The sequence below is a fragment of the Dipodomys spectabilis genome, unplaced genomic scaffold (assembly GCF_019054845.1).
Source record: "Dipodomys spectabilis isolate Male_0828 unplaced genomic scaffold, ASM1905484v1 ptg000301l, whole genome shotgun sequence".
Taxonomy (NCBI): Eukaryota; Metazoa; Chordata; class Mammalia; order Rodentia; family Heteromyidae; genus Dipodomys; species Dipodomys spectabilis.
The window spans coordinates 11,434,986-11,460,014 of NW_024870978.1; positions in this window are offsets into that span (position 1 = coordinate 11,434,986).

The following is a 25,029-nucleotide window of genomic DNA, read 5'->3' on the forward strand; positions in this document are numbered from 1 at the left end:
CACATATTAAGTCCAAAATAATTTTATCAACTCTATATTAATATATAATATTTACAGATAATGTTTCTTTACCAAAAATGAGTCTGTCTCATGCTTCCCTTTTATAATTAAACCCACTACTTCTCTTTGTCCCATCCCAAACCTGTTTCAACCTGGCAACCAACACATTTTTTTTCTCCGACTTCTAGCTCATGCAATAAATAAGCTTTTAGAATTTCCTTCAAATCTATGGTAGATTACTGTCAGTTGTTGTATGCCTTAATAATGTATTGTATTCCCACGAGTTGCCTTTGGTTCTGTCATTATAGAATGTAGCACAATTCGTTTCCCATTCACCTGAAGAAAGCCTGAACTGATTTCCATTTCTTTGATTAGAGGAAATAATGCTGGTATAAACCTCTATATTTTGGCCTTTGGGTGAATGTTACATTTTATTTCTATGAGACAAAGCCTGAAGAACTCAATTCCTGTGCTACTGTGGGTTGTTGCATATTTCATATTCTAGGAACCTGTCAAAATGTTTTCAGAAATGGCTTTCCCAAAGACATTCCTGCCAGCATCCAGTTTCTCTGTTTCTTGATAGCATTTAGTATGGACATTATTGTATTATGTGAAGTAATTCTCATACATGTTTTATAATGTCATTTTAGTTTTAATGTGCATTCATTTGATGACTGATGATACTTTTCTTGTGCTTATTTTTCACAAGATGTATTTTGCTGGTTTTTAATCGATTTTTTTTAACATTAGGTTTAGAGCATTTTACATATAGTCTACATTTGAGGCACTCTTCAGGTACAGGATTGCAAATATTTTATCCTTGACTATGGGTACCCTTCATCATCATTACCATCATCATAATCATCATCATCATCACTATTAGTATTACTATTATTAATTTTGTACATGTATGGATAGTCCTGGGGATTGAAATCAGGGCCCCTGAGATTTGTTGCATTTGTTAACAATTTACCATTTGAGGGGCTGGGAAGGTGGCTCAGTGTAGAGCGCTTGCCTTGCATGCATGAGGCCCTGGGTTCGATTCCTGAGCACCACACAAGCAAAAAAGAAAAAAGCCATAAGTGGCACTGTGGCTCAAGTGGTAGAGCGCTAGCCTTGAGCTGAAGAGCTGAGGGATAGCACCTAGGCCCAGAGTTCAGGCCCCACGACTGGACCTAAAAAAACAAAAATAAAAAAAATAAAAAAACTTCTGGCTTTTTTGCTAATTAAGCAGAGATAAGATTCTCCGGGACTTTATTTTGTGGGCTGCCTTCAAACAGTAATATTCAAATCACAGCCTAGTTGTGATGAGATACATGAACACCCTGCTCCTAAATTCTCTTCACTATTTGTATATGAGACTAAATTATTTTAGACTTTTATTGAGTTTTATTGAGTTATACTATATCAAGTTTTCCTTTCCAATAATTTTAATGCCATATTTAAGTATACTTAAATTGTCAAGACATCTTCCTTTGCTTTATATTTACATCACTCTTTTGTTTTATGTGCCCCTTTCAAAACCTGCTTGAAGATAATATTTGAATAAATTGTTATATTTAAGTCAACCTTCACTTTTTAATTCTCCCCAATACTGTCTAATCTATCACCACTTATTAAAGAGAATGTCATTCCACAAGTGTTTGGTTTTAAACTCTTATTAAATATTCCTTGATAATATGTATGTGGCTCTAGTCTGGTGCCCTCCAGACCCATTGAGCTTTGTAATCTTTCCTCTACAAATATAACAATTTTACACTAACACCTTTAATATTAGACAGAGAAATATATTCCAGTTTATTTTCTTTTGTCAATGAGTCAAGAGTGCTGGTCAGGTGTTTTAAGAAATTGTCATAAACATAAATAAAATTGTGAAGCTGGGCACTGTCGGCTCATGCTTATAATCCTAGCTGCATAGGAGACTGAGATCTGAGGATTGCGGTTCAAAGCCAGCTTGAACGGGAATGTCTGTGAGATTCTTATCTCCAATTAACCACCAGAAATCCAGAAGTGGCACAGTTGCTCAAGTGGTAGAGCACTAACTTTGAGCTGAAGAGTTGAGGGACAGTACCCAGGCCCAGATTTCAAGCCCCAAGAATGACCAAATAAAAGGAGGGGGATGAAGCAGGAGACAATTAAATATCTTTGCTCAAATGTATCCTCCAATCCACAAAAATTATATGTCTCTATTTACTTAGATTTTTGCCTTTATATTCAGCATTTTATAATTTTCAATGATACTGGGTGAACAACACTGAAATACATTTTGACGATGTGTGGAGATAGCACAAAGACATTAACAGAAAACAATTGAAAAATAAGAGGCAATGGGAATGGAGAAAGACAGAAACAGGTTAATCAGGCCCTTGATCAATATGTGCATGTGCAAAATATTTCAATAAGATTTCTTCGTACAATTAATATGCACCAATTAATAAATACCTTCCAAAGGCATTGGTATTCATGTATGACATAAAGGATAAATACAGCTTCTCTGGTGAAATGAAAAAAATATAGATGAGAAAATACATAATTACAGTAATTGTGTAAACGAACTAAGAAATTTGGTCAACATTCTGAGGGCTCATGGTTCATTAGACTAGAAGGCTATTGGTGTCTAAGATAATACTAAAATGTTAGACTTGAGCCTATCTTTAAGACTGCTTAATGCTAAAGTAAAATCAATAAAGGACATGTTTGACAAATAAAGTAAAATGACCGCTTATGGACAAATGAAAATAATAATATACATATATGTCTATATACATGTATGTACACATCTGTATATTCATTTATATGTATAAATATATAGTTATTTGTATATATACACATATAAATATGAAATATGCATAGGTACACATAGTATGTATACATATACACTTATTTAAAGAGACTTGAATCAGAAATATATTAAGAGCATATTAATGCCAATGAAAAACTTTAACCATCCTGAATATGTTATCCAAAAGTCCAAATACATATCTCTGTAATAATATACCAACAACCAAAGAACATATTAAAAGATCATAACATACCTAGACATTGCATACATATAGAGATTAGTGGAAATAGAAACAACAATAAGATAGCACTGCACAACCATTATGTAGGAATTGGAATCCTTATACATTGTTGCTTAGCACTTAAAGTGATATAGTCAGTTTATTAAACATACTGGCAATCTTTAAGATACTACACATATAGTTGCTCTATTATCCAGCATTTTTTTTTTTTTGTCGGTCGTGGGGCTTGAACTCTGGGCCTGGGCGTTGTCCCTCAGCTCTTCAGCTCAAGGCAAGCGCTCTACCACTTGAGCTACGGTGCCACTTCCGGTTTTTCTGGTGGTTTATTGGAGATAGGAGTCTCACGGTCTTTCCTGCCCTGGCTGGCTTTGAACCGCAATCCTCAGATCTCAGCCTCCTGAGTAGCTAGGATTACAGGCGTGAGCCACCATCGCCTGGCTTGTTTTTGTTTTTTTTGAGTCCGGTCATGGGGCCTGAACTCTGGGCCTGGGCACTATCCCTCAGCTCTTCAGCTCAAGGCTAGCACTCTACCACCTGAGCCACAGCGCCACTTCCGGCTTTTTTTTTCTTTTTGCTTATGTGGTGCTGAGGAATCAAACCCAGGGCCTCAGGCATGCAAGGCAAGTGCTCTACCACTGAGCCACCTTCCCAGCCCCCCCCCCCCCGCGTTTTTTAAAGCATTTGTTAAGCCAACACTTTATTATATAATACAGAAGTTTTAGGGTTTTTTGGCCAGTAAGGGGGCTTGAATTCAGGGCCTGGGCACTGTCCCTCAGCTTCTTTTTTTTGTTTGTTTTTTTTGGGTCCGGTCGTGGGGCCTGAACTCTGGGCCTGGGTGCTGTCCTTCAGCTCTTCAGCTCAAGGCTAGCGCTCTACCACTTGAACTACAGCGCCACTTCCCGCTTTTTTCTTTTTGCATATGTGGTGCTGAGGAATCGAACCCAAGGCCTCATGTATGCAAGGCAAGCACTCTACCTCTGAGCCAGCTTCCCAGCCCTTATCCAGCATTTTGAATCATAATTTTATATACAAAATAGATTTCAACACATGCCCAATGAGACACATGTACAAGAATATACACAGCAAAACCTTTTACAATAATATATAATAAAATATTGAAATGCCCATTGAGGACGTTATATAATTATACACATGTATACAAAACAATATGCTCTATCCGTCAGAAAAATTTACATGAACTTACTTGGGAAACACTAATATTACATGGGAGAAATGGATAAAATAGACTGCATTTTCTAATTAAATGAGCTTTTTAAAATTGGCACATCTGTAGTGGTAGACTATGAAGTAATGGTTGGTCAAGTGGAGGGTAGGTTGAAATGATGACAGGAAGTAACTACTAATAAATATTGGAGTATTTTGAGGGGGTAGTAATGATAAAATGTTCTAGAACTGAAGGTGATGTTATAGTCCAACTCTTAACTTTCTATGAATCATTGTACTTTATCAAAGAATTACAGATTGCATTTGCATTAACCTTAGGAAAAATTTTAGAATAGTAGTGGGTGAATCTGAGTGATAATTTAGTATTTAAAATCACAGAATTCTGTAATGCATAAGTTTAGTATGTTGATGAATGAGACTATCAATAAAATATGAATTGTGACATATCCTCTAAGTCACTATATATGACGTTGTGAGTCAGTGAATCTTCTACAAAATTATGTAAATTGAGAGATGAGATAGGATTGAGAAGGATGAGGGACAATGATAATCAAGATGCATTGTACTGGGCTGGGAATGTGGCTTAGTGGTAGACTTAGTTGTAGTGAGAAGCCCTGGGTTTGATTCCTCAGTACTACATAAACAAAACAAGCTGGAATTGGTACTGTGACACAAGTTGCAGAGTGTTAGCATGAGGAAAAGAAGCTGAAGGACAGTGCCCATTGTCAAGGCCCTAAGTTCAAGACCCAGGACTGGCCAAAAAAAAAGGAAGCATTGTATTAAGACAGGCACTAGCAGCTCATGCCTGTAATACTAGATACTCAGGAGGCTGAGGATTGAGGTTTGAAGCCACACAGGCAGGAAAGTCTGTGAGATTCTTATCTCCAGTGAAATCTGAGAAAAATCTGAAAAGTGCTGCTGTTCCTCCAGGGATAGATTTCTAGTGTTCATCCAAAGGAGCTCAGGGTCAGCTCCCAGGCAAAGAGTTCAAACCTCAGGAGAGAAAAAAGGAAAACAAAATAACTCACTAAACACTATAAACTGCATGGTCAAAAGCAACCCCCAATCACTTACTTAAAGTTAATTAAAAATATGATTAGAATAAAATACAAGTCATTTTAGGGAGCAAACACAGATAGAATACAAAGGTTGTTTACAGGGACAAAGTAAATTTTATATCACGCAGTTTGGGTTGAAATTTGTTCTTCAGTCTTATTAAATCATTTGTGAAATTGACAATAGTGCCAATTATAGATTTATTTCCTTGAGGAACAGGGTGAATTCTGATGTCTTTTTATAGGAAACCATAGTGGTAAAATTTTTGCCTCTTTTTGAAGTATAACTGATATTTTAAAGTAGATTTGCCCTACTATAATATTAATTTAATCAATCATTTCATTAGGGCGATGTTGGTCAGATTTTTTTCCAGTAAATCTTATCCCTTATAATAAATGAGAGCATGTTGTGTCAGTCTCCTATTAATATGACAAAATAGTTTATGAAATGAGCTTAAAAGGAGGAAAGATTAATCTTGGCTTCTGATTTTATACATTTCAGTTTATGTTTCTTATCCTCACTGCTTTGGGTTGGCACAGTACCCCATGTCAGGAACATGTGATGGAGTATGTATATTCGTGGAAGCCAGGAAGAAAAGAAGAGGAGGAATAGGAGTGGGAGAGGGAGAAAGAAGGGTAGAGAGAGAGGGAGAAGGAAAACGAGAAGGAGACAGAGAAGAAAAAGGAGGAAGAATAGGAAAGGATTTTGATTATAAGGTCCTCTGATCACAAGTTCTCAGTGACCAAATCTCTTCAGCTGTGCCCACTTGAAAAAGTTCACCACCTCTTTATGGCAACATAGTGAAAACTAATTATTAATCCCAATCCTTTATGATTTCAGATTTAATTTCTAGAGTGGTGGGTAGATATTTCTGTACAATTGTGATAACTTCTGTTCCTAAGTATTTACTTCAATTAATCAGAGGAGCTATTTGGCATGGAGTTGGTTTGGTTATACAATTGCTGGAGAAATGAATGAAGTATATAGACTGCAAATGCATTTTATTTAACAGATAAGGAAGCTTCAAGAGATTTAATTTTTGATCTTCAAAAATAACTATTTCATCTAACTCATAATGATTTGAATTTTTCATAATTTTATGGCATTTTTATTCAAGTTTTTTGTCATCTATAGTGAGGTTATTCTTCCTAGTTGAAGGAAAAATGAATACTGTAACTTCTATAGAGAGTAGGTATAATATGAATTTCCTGCCATTCAATAATGTTATATTCAAATATATAGGAATAATTGGATAAGTCATGGAATATTTTGCCTTAGTTAGCTCATATTGAGATTGATTCAATTTCTAAAAATCAGTGTTGACATAAAATATATGAAATTCAGTGTTTCTCTGAAATGACTTGGTACTCAAACCTCAGAATATACATGACCAGTAACTAAGATTTCTGCATACTCAAAAAAATGTATGAATCTAAATTTTTATGTAAAAAAAGTTTAGGGTAAAAAGAATAGAAAATCATGTATCTGCAATAGATAAAATTTAAAGTTAATGACAAATTGCTTCAGTCAGCCTGATAGAGCCTATTGATTTTAGCTTACATGAGAAATTTGATTAATGATCCTTTTGTCACTTTTGAATAATAGAGTATTTCAATTTGTCCAACGATTCTGTCATTGAAACCTTTAGTGCATATTTTTTCATAAAAATGAAAAGTATTTTTCCACAGTGCAGGTTCAGATTTAATAACTAAATAAATATCTAAATGTTAATTTGTTAAACTGACCTCTGGAATTCAAATAATAAGAAATTTATTTTAATCTTAGATATATTATATCTGTGCTGAATATGAGTGTCTCAAGCTTCTAATCCTTGCTATTCTGGAAGCTGGGCTTCAAAGCCAGCCTTGGCAAGGAAGTTTTGTGAAACACATCTCAATTAATCACACACACACACACACACACACACACAGAGAGAGAGAGAGAGAGAGAGAGAGAGAGAGAGAGAGAGAGAGAGAGAGAGAAAGCCAGAAGTGGAGTTGTGGATCAAATGTTAGGGCACTATCCTTGAGTGAATAAAACTAAGGGATAGGCCTTGAGTTCAAATCACAAGAACAACTCTCTCTCTCTCTCTCTCCCTCTCTCACACACACACAGGCATGTACAATATTATGTCTAGATTCTTATTTTAGTTTGAAGAAATAAACAATATCATGAAAAGTAATATTTGTTGCATATCCTGCATTTTTGTGAAGTGCTTTTTAGTGGTTTTTAGTTTTCTGTTTTAAGATATAGCTTAGGTTATTAAAATTAATATTAATCTATTTAATAGTTATAATTCCTCATAAAACATTGGAGTAAACATTTGGTATTTTTTCTATAGTGTTAAGAAGTATTCTGAGTAAAAGAAAGAAATGAAGAATGGAAGAAAAAAGAAAGAAAGAAACAAAGAAACAAGAAAGAGAAAGAAAGAAGAGAGAAAGAGAGAGGTAGGGATGGAGGGAAGGAGGGAGGAAGGAAAGAAGAAAAGAAGGAAGGAAGGAAGGAAGGAAGGGACAAAAACAATTTAATTTATAAAATCTGTTATTTAGCAGAACATAAATTTCATGTAAGTTAACTCTTCAGTAAATGCAAGGTTGCAATTGCCTCTTCTCTGCATGTTCTCTATGCGTGAATGAAACCAACAAATGAGGGATCAGAAATAACCACCTGAATCTGTTTGCATCTGTAGTAAATATGTACTCAAATCTTTTTCTCATTTTCTATACATCATTAAATAACTATTTGCAAACAATTTACATTTAGTTATAAATATTCTAAAAATTGATGTAACCAAAGGATATCAATGTATTATATAATGTGAACACTGGTATTTATAATGCTAATAATATTACATTCTTCATCTTATATTAATTATAAAAAATATATTATGTATTATTTCAGAGAAATTAGCATCCTCTAATTTTGGTGTCTGTGGAAGTCCTAATAGCAGACAGTAATTAAAATCAAAGGAGATCTGTATTTCTGAAAGCAATTAACTCATTGGAGAGTGTTCAAATACATCAGAAGGGCCTTAGAAATATTGCACCATGTTTACATGATTACTTATGATGTGATTCAAGAGCCACTAAACAATCATACTTCACTTTGCCATTACTATAATTATTCCCATTGTAAGAAGAATCATTCACATAATTTACACGATATAGGTTTGTCCTTAAGTTATTATTTTCTATGAAATAATATCCAAATGATACACTACACTAAGAGTTAAAGCAAAAGTTGCAAAATATATTGGACAATGTAATTCCTTCCAGATACACATTTTGAAATTGTATTCCCTGTCTGGTGACATTAGAATCAACTTTTCAGAGATGACCCTGAAATAATGATCCTGATAAAAGAAGCCCAATATAACTACTCTGCCATGTGAACATCCAGCAAATAAATTATAATGAACCAGAAAGTAGACCCCCCATAAGACAAGGAATTGCTTTGAATAACCATTTTTATAATCAATGTTCAAGCTTCTAGAGTATGGGTAATATACTCCCGTGTTTTTAAGCCACTTACGTTGAAGTATTCTCTTATAGCAGACCAATAGCTGACAAAAAGCAAAGGAATTTTTATTTAAATTTCAAATTTTCAGAAAAAAAGATTCATAATGTTTTATTATTGGAATTTGATTCTCCAAACCTCCAGGTAAAAAATATTTTTAAATGGGAATTGAATTGAGGTTCAACTCTCTATTCAACAATCATAATTAATTTTTTGAATATTTTAATATTTTTAACTACTTGTACAAAGGAGTTGCCATTCACTGAAACAGTTTATGGATACAGAGCATCTTGATCAATTTCACCCATTTCAACATTCTTATCCATCCCTCCCAATCAAGCCCAGTCTTTACGTATCTCAATATTATGTTATGTATGGAATTTCTTGCCATTTAACAAAGCAGTTTATGTGTACAATGCACCTGGAATTGTGTTACCACTTCAACATCTTCACCCCAATTTCACACTACCCCTTGTTTTGTATATTTCAATTCTGGGAAGTATGCAATGGTTTCTTTCCTATATTCTATCCTTTTCCCCTTCAATTTCCTACCCCTCTCACATTGCCCCCCACTGTCCTCTCTTGCAGTCCACATTTACTGACATTTATTTTGTTGGGCTTTGACTTAATCTTTTAAGAGAATGATAGTATTTTCACACTACATAGACTGACACTTCAGATAATTCATTTGTATCTGTTTGCATACCATCCACTATGTTTAATAAATTTTTATAAATTTACATTTAGAAGCAGCTGCTATCTACCACAAGTGAGGAAACCTAAGTTTCTCTGGGTGCAGTTAATTTCACTTAACATTATTATTTCTGTGTGTTTCATTTTCCTTAAGAATGTTACAATATTATTCTTTCTGATGGATGAATGGAATTCGAATATTTATATATATATATGTATGTATACATACATACATACATACTTGTAAATAGCGATCAATAAAAGTATATATATCATATATATATATATATATATATATACACATATATATGTAGGTTGCTTGATTTCCCTCATTTGTTGTATTAGAATGTGCCTATAATTCTACAAGTAAACACACTTGGATGGTAAAAAGGAAAACATTAGACTTGGACATGATAAATTATATGGGATTCTAAAAATTTATACAGTGAGATCAAATGGAGGATGCCCTTTGGAGAGGATCACAAAGGCTCAATAGCTATATCAATATTATCATATAAAATAATTAATGTTCATCAAAATGATCTCCAAGAAATGATAATGGGAGTTTTATTATTTTGCTTTTTCCATCTGTCTTCTGTTGCTGTTTTTATTTCTGTACCTTTGGTCTTATATGTAAGTTTGGAAAGGGCAAGGGGAAACACAGAAATGGTGGGACAAAGGGTGAACAAATGTAGCAGTGCTACTCAATAGACACTACATTGAAAATGAACTATACAACTTATGGGGGAGGGAGGTTGAAAGGGAAAAACTGGGAGAACATGAGGGAAGAAGTGACACTATTCAAAAGAAAGGTGCTCAATATCTGACTATGTAATTGTAACCCTTCTGTACATCATTTTTACAAATTAAAAATGGACTTCATAAACAGGCCAGAGTAGCTATACAAATATTAGACAAAATAGGCTTTAAATTAAAAGTGGAATGAAAGTAAAAAGAGACAAAGGAGGACATTAAATATTGATAAAGAAAACTCTTGTCCGTTGTATGGCTAGTAAAGATCTTCTCCCAGTCCGTGGGCTTTCTATTGATCTTGCTAGCTATGTCATTTGCCCTGCAGAAGCTCTGCAACCTTATACAATCCCATTTGTCCAGCCTTTCTTTGATTTGTTGTGTTTCCGGGTCTCTATTCAGAAAATTTCGGCCTGAGCCAAGGAGACCCAGGGTTTCTCCTATTCCATCCTGTAATGTTTTCAGAGTGTCTGCTTTGAGTTCAAGGTCTTTGGTCCATTTGGAGTTGATTCTGGTGCAGGATATCTAAAATATACTTGGAACTCAAAAAATTAAACCACCCAACAACAAATCCTCAAAGAAACAACTGCCCAATAAGTAAGTGGGCGAAAGACTTAAAGAGAAGCTTCTCTGAAGAAGAAAGAAGGATGGCCAATAGACACATGAAGAAATGTTCAACATCCCTAGCCATAAAAGAAATGCAAATCAAAACAACATTGAGATATCACCTCACTCCAGTTAGAACAGCAAAAATCAAGAACTCTAACAACAACAGATGCTGGAGGGGATGTGGACAGAAAGGAACCTTACTTCATTGTTGGTGGGAATGTAAACTTGTTCAACCACTTTGGAAAGCAGTATGGAGGTTCCTCAAAAGACTCCACATAGAGCTCCCCAACGACCCAGCAATCCCACTTTTGGGCATTTACCCAAATGATCACAAACAAGGCCACACTAAAGCTACCAGCACAACTATGTTTATTGCAGCATTATTTACCATAGCTAAGACATGGAACCAACCCAGATGCCCCTCAGTAGATGAATGGATCAAGAAGATGTGGTATATATACACAATGGAATTCTATGCCTCCATCAGAAAGAATGACATTGCCCCATTTGTTAGGAAATGGAAAGGCTTGGAAAAAATTATATTAAGTGAAGTAAGCCAGGCCTTAAACGACCATGGTCCCATGGTTTCCCTTATTTGCAATATCTAGTATAGGTATGAGTCAAGCGGAAAAAGTCAGATAATGTGATGTTAGGAAAACAAAACCTCAAATATGTATTTTAATGTTTTTGTTTCTTTCATGCATGTGTTTCTAATGCATTTATAAGATTATTTCTTTGTTGCTTTGTATGTCCCTCCCCCACAGTGTAACCCCTGCTTTCACTATATTTGATGTCAGTATAACATGTGGAGGAGACGGGGACAAACAAGTCGTTTAAGGATTCAGGTGGACCTGTTGCAACAATGAGAAGTACAAAATGTCATGTCAAAACCAGCTTTACAATGTCGGTGGGGGGGGGGGAGGGGGGGTATGATTGGGTGGGAGGGAGGGGGGAGGCTGGGAAGGGAGGTGAAGGGTAAACAAAGGAGGAGGATGCAATGCTTGGTAAGAAATGTATGCATTATCCTGCCCATGTAATTGTAACCCCTCTGTACAGTATGTTCTCAAATAAAATAAAATAAAATTTAAAAAAAAAAGAAAAAAAAAAAAAAAAAAAAAAGAAAACTCTCCATCATGGGGATATAACAATTCTAAATATCAATGCCCTGAATCTTAGAGCTCCCAAATTCATCAGACAAATACTACTTAACCTAAAAATATGCATGCATCCAAACACATTGTTGGTTGCTTGAACACATCATTCTTACCTCTGGACAGGCCATCCAGGTAAAACCTTAGCCAAAAAAACTTCAGACCTAAATAACTGCAATGATAAGCTATACCTAATAGATATCTACAGAATATTTCACCTAGCAGCATCGCAATATATATCCCTCTCAGCAGCCCATGGAATGTTCTCCAAAACAGATCATATCTTAGATCACAAGGAAAATCTGTGAAAATTCAAAAGTAAAAATGAAATTACTCCTTGTATCCTGTCAAACCATGATGGGACCAAATTAGATCTTGACATCAAAAGGCATTACAGAAAATTCTGAAACTCACAGAGACTGAATAACACATTGCTAAATCATCAGTGAGTCACTGAAGAGATATGGAGGGAAGTTTCAAGGTTTATGGAATTCAATGGAAGTGAACACACAAAATACTACCTCCTCTGGGACACAAGGGCACAGGCAATACTCAGAAGAAAATTTATAGCTTTGAGTATGTACAGCAATAAATTAGAACAATCTTGAATCCGCACTAATTATGCACCAATAGGTCTTTTGAAAAACAGGAACAAGCCCAACCAAAAACCTGTAGACAAATTAAAGAAGTAAATAAATTAGAGTCTCAAAAAACATACAAGCAATCATAATTGACTTTTATATACTAGTAGCTCACAAATTCACCCAATGAATGTCAATGTACCTATTTTCAGAGATAGACTCAACCAGCTCAAACCAGTGAACAAAAAAAATCTAGAATTCTAACAAGCAACATTCTGTTTGACCTTAAAAAATTCTCTGTTGTTATTATTAAGGCGATTTATAGAAGAATTGCAATTACATGAGTCAAGTAATGAGTACATTTCCTTTTATGAATGTCTTCAGTTCTCTCATTTGTCCTGTCCCCATCCATGTGTTAAATAGTTCACTTTTATCAATGTTCAATGAACTCCACTGCTGCAATTTTTCACCCTTTTCCCTAAAGCTCTGTGCCCACCCCCCACTTTCCTGAAGACTTACAATGAATACACTAGGCATAAGGTAAAGAAGACAGAATCATCACAAACTATAAAGAACAACAAACCAAAACAAAAGAAGTCTTCTGTTTCTGTATCTCATAGTTTGAGTATATACAGCATGTTATATAAATATAATTGTTTTTTATCATTAAGTCAATTCAGGGATTAAGGTGTGATAACTTATAATGTTGCTTTCTATTTAATAATGCTCTTTATTTTAACATTAAAGTTGTAACACAATTCAAGTCCTAGTGAAATTTGAAGGTTCAAATTTAAATTTAAAATTTCAAAATGTCTAATACTTCCACTTTGGCAACCAAAATGAAAAACAGGAATGTTTTATCCTCAAAAATGTAATTATTTCATGTGCAAAAAAGTAAAATAAATGTAATATTAATTCAGTGGAAAAATAAATCAAATACTTATGCAATGCATCAATTCCATAGATTATGAGATCTATTGATAAAATTAATAAAACTTGTAAAGTTGGTTTTTCGACATAACATCTTGTACATCTCATTGTTGCAATGGGTCCACCTGTATCCCTATTTAAATAATTTATTTTTCCCTTCCCCTCCACAAATTATACCAACAAGGAGATTGGAAGGAATGGGAAGGGGAAACAAAGGAGGAGGCAACAATGCTTGATATGAAATGGAGTCATTACCTTGCCCATGTAATTGTAACCGCTCTGTACGGTATTTTCACAATTAAAAAATAATAAATAAATAAATAAAAATAAATAAAACCCAGGATTGGCAAAATTTTATTTTAAAAGAAAAAATGATTAAAACTCGTATTAAGTAGATTACTTAAGACATGAAGCAAGTGATAATATTCTTTTCTAGGTGAAGTTGATATAGAAATCAAAATCTAAAGATTCCAGAGTTCTGTGTGCTTATACGTATCAATTTATACATATGCTTGACTCACCTCGACATTATATGAAGATAACTGAGAACAGAACTAGAATAAAAAAAATCACTCAAGGGCTGGGAAGGTGGCTCAGTGGTAGAGTACTTGCCTTGCATGCCTGAGGCCCTGGGCTCAATTCCTGAGCACCACATAAGCAAAAAGAAAAAAGCCAGAAGTGGTGCTGTGGCTCAAGTGGTAGAGTGCTAGCCTTGAGCTGAAGAGCTGAGGGACAGTGCCCAGGCCCAGAGTTCAGGCCCCACTACCGGACCCAAAAAAAAAAAAAAATCACTCAAACGTTTAGCTTTATTTTATGACTAAATATGTCTTTTTTATCTCTTTATTTTATTTGAAAAATCTGGTAATTTATTTAAGTCACATCAACAATAATGAGAAATACACAGCCCCTAGCTCCTTAAAAGACAATCAATAAGACAAAAAGAAAACAACAAAGAAAAAAATTGAACCTCATTTTGCACATAGTCTTTGTATATTGTGGTGATTTGTAACTGTAGATTATGTGACTATCCCATGAATCTGGGCTCAAATCACTAGGGCTACTGGAAGAAAATTTCAAATTCTATAGCAGCTAACACAGCTGTGCAGTTGTTTGTGGGTTTCACTACAGTAGCAGCTGGGCCTGAACGGTACAAAGGAAATAATTTTAGTGCTTTGAAGGCAAAAATGTGATGAAAAGCATACTTTTATCTTGTTAGATGAAATAAGAAGACCACACTTTAAAGCTTACTAAATGATCAGCCCTCTAAAGAACAGTGCCATTTTTAAGGAACTCTAGATCATTCAAGTCCTTCATTCCATCCACAAGCATTGTTGCCATTCACAAATCATTGCCAAAGTGAATTTCCGGTTCTTTTTGATATTTCAAATGGTTTAGGAGTAACATAAACAATAATTCAAGTTGTTGAGAAAATTTAATTTAGAATAAGCAAGCAAATCAGATTCAACTCCATAGCATAACCTTCAGGAAAAATGAACTGAGGAATATGGCATGTCCTCTATAATTTAATATTAGACATTAGGGCAAAATGCCAGAAGCAGACTCTACAAGGAAACCAAAGTCTTTGATAATATATATAAAAGGTTACCCAGGGAAAAGTAATTTTACTTACATTTTCTATTGTATGATAACATTTTTGTCTGCTAATGAGAGACTCAAAAAGATTTTAATTATGATATGAAAAATGTATTGACAGAAATGAATGAAATCAGGGAGTAGATGGTACAGGAGCTGGGTGATTCTTTAAATATTTTCATTATTTTGAATGATCTGGTATTTTTGTATTGTGGAAGTATGAATGTATTTTATATCTGCGCAGGAAAGGTTGATTATTAGATAAGTGTCTGATACCCAATGTCAGGAATCTAACCTGAGTCAGAGTGGTAAATATGTGTGTGTGTGTGTGTGTGTGTGTGTGTGTGTGTGTGTGCCTGCAAGCATGTATTTAGAAGGAAGAATCTTATTTTCCTCAAGGTATATACTTAATTGTATTAGTTATATTACATTAATGACAGCAGATTAAGGTAATTAACATTTTGACACATATGTTTATATTCCTATGATTGCATGAACAAACTAAAAAGTTATTTTTGTTGTATGAGTTTTGTGGAAGGTCAGCTGAAAGTATAAACATTTGGAATCTTGAGAAAGATACCAATGGCAATCATTTCACTGTAGATCAGTTTTAGACAACACTTGCAAGGATATATAATCATATTTCAAAGTGCAACATTGGTTTATTTTCAAAAGCTACACTATTCTATAACTTTGTAGGAAAACAAGTTAAATTATGGAAACATAAAAGTAATGTGATTATTTATTGCATACAGTTTTACACTTTAGTTTTGTCAAATCAAAATACCATTTATTTCTACTGTATAGGAGGAAAACCCTAAATATTACAGTTTAAGCCATATTTCATTTTGGGAAGCTTTGTCTGTATGAATAAGTTTATTTCTTTTGTTTCTGCTTTCCTATTCATAATTCTGTTTCTCATAGTATTATTCTAAGGACATTTTCTTTATACCAATTTGGGGCTTGAATATAACTCATGCTCAGTTTGCTAACAGTAGTCAGTCTACCATTTGAACCATGTCTCCAGCCCAGAAATTTTTGTAGTTAATTGGAGATAGAACCTCATGAATTTTCCTACCATCTTGAAAACCATTATCCCCCAAGTCTCATCCTTCTTAATCACTAGGATTATAAATTTGAGTCATGGACCCCAAGAGTCAATGACTTTTCATGTCTTATAGATTCCACATGTTTGCTAGTAATTATAATAATAAACTACCACAGATTGGGTCGCATTAACACTGTAAATACATTCCCTCTGAGTTGGTGGAACTAAAACTCCAAGATCAGATTTGCTTCTTCTGAGTCCTCTTTCCTTGGCATATTCAAGACCTGCTTCTCTTGGAGGAGAGTTCAACTTAAATTCTACCTTTGAGATTCTGTTTCCAAATGCAGTCACTTTCTAAGGCAATGGGTTTTTGATCTTTAGTGTGATTTCAGTAGGACAGTATCCAACACATAATATGTTACTTAATGGATAGGAGAAAATCTCTAATAGGAAATTATTTGGTTTGGGCATGGAAGTTATGCTATATTTAAAAAAATAACAAAAGAGGCAAAGGTTTTATTAGAGCTTGTAAAATGAGTATGAAGTCTTTACCTCAGACATAACAAATTCTTACCCTGACACACACTTAAATGCCTAGTGATACTGGATGATTGAACCCAAAATCCTATACTTGTGAAACAGCATCTCTTTTATTGCCATACCAGCAGATTGTAATTTGGTTGCTTATTTTGAGGTAGTATCACTATGCCTGGGCCTGCTTGGACTGCGGTCCTCCTAACACAAGCAAAACACATTGCACCCAGCAAATGGTTAGAGTTTCTGAAACTTCTTTTTTTTGTATGGGCTTGCCTGGAACTGCAATACTCTAATCTCTGTTTTCTAAGTAGATAATATTGCAGGTTTGAGCCACTTTATCCAGTAAAAGTGTACAATTTCAAGATATCTTGATATTGCCTATATTTGTGCTTAACATATATTGCTAAACTTAATTTAATTTTCTCCCTCTTTTGTTTAGTACTCTGAGTTGAAAACATTGACTTTCTTGATATACATGGCTTTGTTTTGGGTGGAATCCCATCACAATCCAAAAAATCTCCCAAAAAGTTTATGTCAAGAATCATGGAAAAAAGGCTTCAGGTTGGAAAAAAAACACTGATCCTTAACTTATAATTGCAGTATATTTATAATGTTAGTCAATGCTTTCTGAAGTATGAGAAGAGAAGGAAGACAGAAATGTGAAAGGTGTCATCTCTGTAGAATTTCTGTAGTTGTCACTTCATGTTATCTTTCTTCCTTAAGGCTTGCTTTATTAAAATCCTCTGGGGACTGGTAAGGTGGCTAGTGGTAGAGCGCTTGCCTTGCATGCCTGAGGCCCTGGGTTTGATTCCTCAGCACCACATAAGTAAAAAGAAAAAAGCCAGAAGTGGTGCTGTGGTAGAGTGCTAGCCTTGAACTGAAGAGTTGAGGGACAGCGCCCAGACCCAGAGTTCAGGCCCCATGACTAGACCCAAAAAATAATATAAAATGAATAACAACAACAACAGTAATAATAACAGGAATAACAATAGTAATAACAATAGCAACAACCACAGTAGTAATAATAGTAATAATAACAGTAATGACAGTAACAATAACAACAGTAACAATAACACTAATAACAACAATAGTAATAATAGCAGTAATAATAGTGTTAATAATAGCAACAACAACAATAATAGTCACAACAAGAGTAATAATAGTAACAATAACAACCATAAGAGTAATAATAACAGTAGTAATAAGAGTAACAATAACAACAACAATAACAGTAATAATAGCAAGAACAATAGAAATAACAGCAATAACAGTAATAACAACAGTAACAATAACAGTAATAAGAATAGTAATAACAACAGTAATAATAACAATAGTAAAACAATAACAGTAATAATAGTAATAACAATAGTAACAACCACAGTCATAATAATAGTAAAAATAACAGTAACAACAGTAACAATAACAGTAATAATAACAGTAATAACAATAGTGACAACAGTGATAGTAACAATAACAACAGTAATAATAATAACAATAGTAACAACAGCAACAATAACAGCAACAATAATAACAGTAAAAACAACAGTAATAACAACACTAATGATAACAGTAACAACTGTAAGGGAACCTTACTGCATTGTTGGTGGTCTTGTAAACTTGTTCAACCACTTTGGAAAGCAGTATGGAGGTTCCTCAAAAGACTTCACATAGAACTCCCCTATGACCCAGCAATCCCACTTTTGGGCATTTACCCAAATGTTTACAAACAAGACCACACTAAAGCTACCAGCACAACTATATTTATTGCAGCAGTATTTACCATAGCTAAGACATGGAACCAACCCAGATGCTCCTCAGTAGATGAATGGATCAAGAAAATGTGGTATATATACACAATGGAATTCTATGCCTCTATCAGAAAGAATGACATTGCCCCATTTGTTAGGAAATGGAAAGGCTTGGAAAAAATTTTATTAAGTGAAGTAAGCCAGGCCCAAAGAAACATAGGTCCCATGGTTTCCCTTATTTGCAATATCTAGTATAGGTATGAGTCAAGCGGAAAAAGTCAGATAATGTGATGTTAGGAAAACGAACCCTCAAATATATATTTTAATGTTTTTGTTTCTTTCATGCATGTGTTTCTAACGCATTTATAAGATTATTTCTTTGTTGCTTAGTATGTCCCTCCCCCACAGTGTAACCCCCGCTTTCACTATATTTGATGTCAGTATAACATGTGGAGGAGATGGGGACAAACAAGTCGTTTAAGGATTCAGGTGGACCTGTTGCAACCATGAGAAGTACAAAATGTCATGTCAAAACCAGCTTTACAATGTCGGTGTGGGGGGGGAGGGGGGTATGATTGGGTGGGGGGAGGGGGGAAGCTGGGAAGGGTGGTCAAGGGTAAACAAAGGAGGAGGCTGCAATGCTTGGTAAGAAATATATGCATTATCCTGCCCATGTAATTGTAACCACTCTGTACAGTATGTTCTCAAATAAAATAAAATAAAATTAAAAAAAATAATAATAGTAATAACAATAGCAACTACCCCATTAGTAATAACAGTAACAATAACAATAATAGTAATAGTAATAACAACAGTAATAATAACAGTAATAACAACAGTAATAACAGTAACAATAACAGTAATAGTAATAATAACAGTAAAACAATAGTAATGACAACAGGAATAATAACAGTAACAATAGTAATAACAATAGTATTAATAATAGTAATAACAACAGCAACTACCCCAGTAGTAATAATAGTAACAATAACAACAATAACAATAATATTAATAGTAATAACAACAGTAACAACAATAGTAATAATAGTAACAATAACAGTAACAATAATGGTAACAACAGTAATAATAATAGAAATAATAGTAATAACAACAGAAATAACAACAGAAATAACAACAGAAATAATAATAGTAACATAATAGTAATAGCAATAACAACAGTAACAGTAGTAACCACAGTAATAATAACAGTAATAACAATAATACTAATAATAGTAACAATAGCAACAATAGTAATAATAGAAATAAGAGTGATAATAACAGTAATAACAATAGTAATAATAATAGTATTAATAATAGCAACAACAACAATAACAGTAACAACAAGAATACCAATAATAGAATTAATGGTAATAACAACAGTAATAATAGTATTAATAATAGTAATAACAATAGTAATAACAGTAACAATAGCAACAACCACAGTAGTAACAGTGGTAACAACAACAATCGTAATAGAAATAAGAGTAATAATAATAGCAACAACAGTAATAACAATAATAGCAACAGTAACAATAACAATAGTGATAATAGAAATAATAGTAATAACAACAGTAATAATAGTAACAATAACAATAGTAATAACAACAATAACAGTAATGATAGCAAGAACAACAGGAATAATAGTAACAATAACAAGAATATTAATAAGAGAAATAACAGTAAAAACAACAGTAATAACAATAGCAATAATAATAGTAAGAACAATAGTGATAACAACAATAGTAACAATAACAGTAACAACAACAATAACAACAGTAATAACAGTAATAAAAACAACAACAATAACAGTAATAGTAACAAGAACAACAATAGCAATAATAGAAATAACATTAATATGAATAGCAATGTTAAGAGTAATAATAGTAATAACAATAGCAATGACAACAGTAGTAATAATAGTAACAATAATAATAATATCAATAATACAAATAATAGTAATAACAACAGTAATAACAATAGTAATAATACTACTAATAGTGGTAACAATAACAACTAAAACAATAATAACAGTGATAACAATAATAATAGTAACAACAATAACAGTAATAATAACAATAGTAACAATAGTAACAACAGTAATAGCAACAATAACAATGGTAATAATAAAATAACAGTAATAACAACAGTAATGATAACACTAAAGCAATAGTAATAATAATAGTAACAATAGTATCAAAACCAACAATAGCAATACTAATAACAGCAATAACTATAGCAATGCCAATAACAGTAATAGAAGTAATAATAGTAACAATAACAGTAATAATAACAGTAATAACAATACCAAAAGTAATAATAGTAAAACTGAGAGTAATAATAACAATAATGGCAATAATCGTAACAACAATGTAGACATAGGAGTAGGAACTATGGTCATAACCACAACAATAGGAGTAATAACAATAGTAACAACAATAACAGTAACAGTAATAAAAATAGTAATAAAAATAGTAACAATAATAATAACAAGAGTAATAATAGTAATAACAATAGCAATAACAATAACAGTAACAGTAATAACAATAGCAATAACAATAGTAATAACAATGATAGTAATAACAATAGTAACAACAGCAATAACAGTAACAACAACAACAATAGTAATAATAATACCAATAAGCATCATAGGAGGAAGAGGAAGAGGAAGAGGAAGTCAGGTGCCTGGTCTCCAAGGAAACCACCAGGAAACCGGAAGTGGCATCATCTTGGTGTCTCTATGGCTCCCAGGGGCCCAAGGCCCCACCCCAGGGACAGGAAACTCCATGAGGAAACTCTGAGCTCCACCAGCAAACTGGAAGTGGGGTCATCTTGGTCTCTAGGGCTCAGGGTCACTCAGGGGTCCAGAGAACCCAGGGTGCTGAGTTCAAGAGCCAAGAGAGCCTGCCCCCCTTCCCTACTCCCACACCCAATAACAAAGAAGAGTGGATGGATGGATGGATAGATGGATGAGTGGATGGATGGGTTGATGGAGGGATGGAGGGATGGATGGATGGATGGATGGATGCATGCATGCATGCATGGATGCATGGATCGATGGGTAGATGGATGCATGGATGGATGGGTGGATGAGTGGATGGATGGGTGGATGGATGGATGGATGGGTGGATGGATGGATGGATGGATGGATGAATGGATGGATGGGTGGATGGATGAGTGGATGGATGGGTGGCTGGCTGGGTAGATGAATGGATGGATGGATGGATGGATGGATGGATGGATGGATGGATGATGGATGGGTGGATGGGTGGATGGGTGGGTGGATGGATGGATGGATGGGTGGATGGATGGATGGATGGATGGATGGAAGGATGGATGGGTGGGTGGATGGATGGATGGATGGATTGACAGACGGATGAATGGATGGATTGACAGACGGATGAATGGATGGATGGGGGGATGGATGCATGGATGGATGGATGGATGGATGGATGGATGGATGGATGGATGGATGGATGGATGGATGGATGGATGGGTGGATGGATGGATGGATGGATTGACAGACGGATGAATGGATGGATGGGGGGATGGATGCATGGATGGATGGATGGATGGGTGAATAGATGGGTGGATGGATAGGTGGATGGGTGGGTGGATGGATGGATGGATGGAGGATGGATGGGTGGATGGATGTTGATTAAATATGGGTGGGATTAACATTTTCACACTTGAGTGACTTGGACCCAAGTCCTGACCTCAATGGAGTAGGTTAAGCTCTGTCTCTGTCTGTCTGTCTCTCTGTCAGTGTATCTCTGTCTGTCTGTCTGTGTCTCCTTCTGTCTATCTCTGTCTTTGTCTGTCTCCTCTGTCAGTCTGTCTGTTGGTCTACCTGTCCATGTCTGTGTCTGTCTTTGTCTCTGTGTCTGTCTGCCAGTCTCACTGTCTGTCTTATTCTTTCTTTGTCTGTCTCTGTCTGTCTGTCTGTCTCACTCTGTCTCTCTGTCTCTGTCTGTCTCCTGTGTCTGTCTGTCTGGGTCTTGTTCTGTCTTTCTTTGTCTGTTTCTGTGTCTCTGTCTGTCTGTCTGTGTCTCTTTGTCTGTCTGTGTCTGTCTGGGTATCTGTTTCTCTGTCTGTCTGTCTGTCTCCTCTGTCTTTCTGTTGGTCTGCATGTCTATGTCTGTCCATGTCTGTGTCTGTCTGTCTCTGTCTCTTTGTGTCTCTGTCTGTCTGTTTGGCTTTGTGTCTGTCTTGCTCTATGTCTCTGTCTTTGTCTGTCTCTTTGTGTCTGTCTGTCTGTCTGGTCTGTTTGTGTATCTCTGTGTCTCTGTCTGTCTGTGTCTGTCAGTCTATCTCTGTCTCTGTCTGTCTATCTGTGTCCCATCTGTCTATCCCAGTATCTGTCTGAGTCTGTCTCTGTCTGTCTCTGTTTCTCTCTGCCTTGCTCTGTCTGTCTCTCTGTGTCTGTCTGTCTGTCTGTCTCTCTCTGTGTCTGTCTGTCTCACTTTGTCTGTCTGTCTCTGTGTTTGTCTGTGTCTCTTTGTCTGTCTGTCTGTGTCTCTCTGTGTCTGTCTGTCTTTGTCTCCCTGTCTCTGACTCTGTCCATGTCCATGTCTATGTCTCTGTCTGTCTGTCTCTCTGTGTCTGTCTGTCTGCTCTGTTTGTGTATCTCTGTGTCTCTGTCTGTCTGTCAGTCTTTGTCTCTGTCTTTCTGTCTCTGTCTATCTGTGTCCCATCTGTCTGTCCCAGTGTCTGTCTGAGTCTGTCTCTGTGTCTCTCTGTGTCTGTCTGTCTCTGTCTTTGTCAGTCTGTTTCTCTGTCTCTTTTTGTGTCTGTCTGTCTTGCTCTATGTTTGTCTTGCTCTGTGTCTGTCTGTCTGTTCTGTTTGTGTCTGTCTCGCTCTATCTCCCTTTCTCTGTCTGTCTGTCTCTGTCTCTCTGTGTCTGTCTGTCTGTCCGTCTCGGTGTCTCTCTTTCTCTTTCTGTGTCTGTCTGTCTGTCTTTGTCTCTCTGTGTCTCTGACTCTGTCCATGTCCGTGTTTATGTCTGTCTGTTTGTCTGTCTATCTCTATCTCTGCCTTGATCCATCTGTCTCTCTGTCTCTGTCTGTCTTTCTGTGTCTATTTGTGTTTCTGTCTGTCTCTGTCTCTGTCTGTCTATGCCTGTCCATGGTCTGTGTCTGTCTGTCTTTGTCTCTCTGTGTCTGTCTGTCTCCTCTGTCAGTCTGTCTGTGTCTCGTTCTCTCTTTCTTTGTCTGTCTGTGTCTGTCAGTCTACTTCTGTCTCTGTCTTTCTGTCTGTCCGTCTGTCTCGTCTGTGTCTGCCTGTTGGTCTGCCTGTCCATGTCTGTCTCACTGTCTGTCTGTCTCTGTCTCATTCTGTCTTTGTCTGTCTCGGTCTGTCTGTCATCAGTCTACTTCTGACTTCTGTGTCTGCCTGTCTCTTTGTCTCTCTGTCTCTGTCTCCTGTGTCTGTCTGGGTCTCGTTCTGTCTTTCTTTGTCTGTGTCAGTATCTGTCTGTCTGTGTGTCTGTCTGTCTATGTCTCTCTGTCATTCTCTGTCTGTCTTTCGTGTCTGTCATTCTCTGTGTCTGTCTGTCTTTCTCTATGTCTGTGTCTGTCTCTGCCTCTGTCTGTCTGTCCATCTGTCTGTCTGTGTCTCTCTCTGTGTCCATCTGTGTGTCTGTCTCTGTCTGTCTTTGTCCCAGTGTCTGTCTGTCTTGCTCTATGTCTGTCCGTCTCTGTCTGTCTGCCTGTGTCTGTCTGTCTCTCTCTGTCATTCCCTGTCTGTCTGGCTCTGCCTCTGTCTGTCTGTCTGTCTCTCTGTCTGTCATTCTGTGTCTGTCTGTCTATGCCTGCCCATGTCTCTGTCTTCTCTGTGTCTGTCTGTCCATCTATCTGTCTGTGTCTCTCTGTGTCCATCTGTGTGTCTGTGTCTGTCCCAGTGTCTGTCTGACTCTGTCTCACTGTCCCTGTGTCTGTCTGTCAGTCTCTCTGTCTCTGGGAACCGCGCATGCGCGTTGCAGGGCAGCGCAGCCCACTCCCGCGCAGGCGCAGATCTGTACCCCGCAGAGCCCCGGAGCACACGCATGCTTGTTCCTGCTCGGCGGGGGGTGGGGGGGGAAGGGACGGGGCGTGCTGGCTCATGCATGTGCGGTGCAGCGCAGAGGACCTCCCCCCCAGGTGGCACGCATGCGCAGTACCAACCAGAGCAACCGAGGGAATCCCACACATGCACGCACCACACGCGCAGCCCGGACGGTACCGGCCGACTCACCCAGTGCGCATGCGCAACGCGGACGGAACCTCGATCCTCTGGGGTCCCCTAGGCACCTCCCAGCGGACTCACGCTGTGCGCATGCGCAACTCGACCCTCCAGGGTCCGCTCTGCGCCTCCAGGCCGATTCAACCTGTGCGCATGCGCCGTGGGTCCACACGCGGGAGGGCAGAGGGAACAAGCAGCCAAGGGACACGCATGCGCAGCGGCGATTCGCCGGGAGCGCTAGGCCCCTCCCCGCTGACGAACCCTGTGCGCATGCGCATTGGTGCAGGCTGGCTCAGCCCCTCCCAGCTGCCTAACCCTGTGCACAAGCGCAATGGCGTTCCGCCAGGCCTGCTCAGCCTGTCTGTCTGTCTCTGTCTGTCTATCTCTGCCTC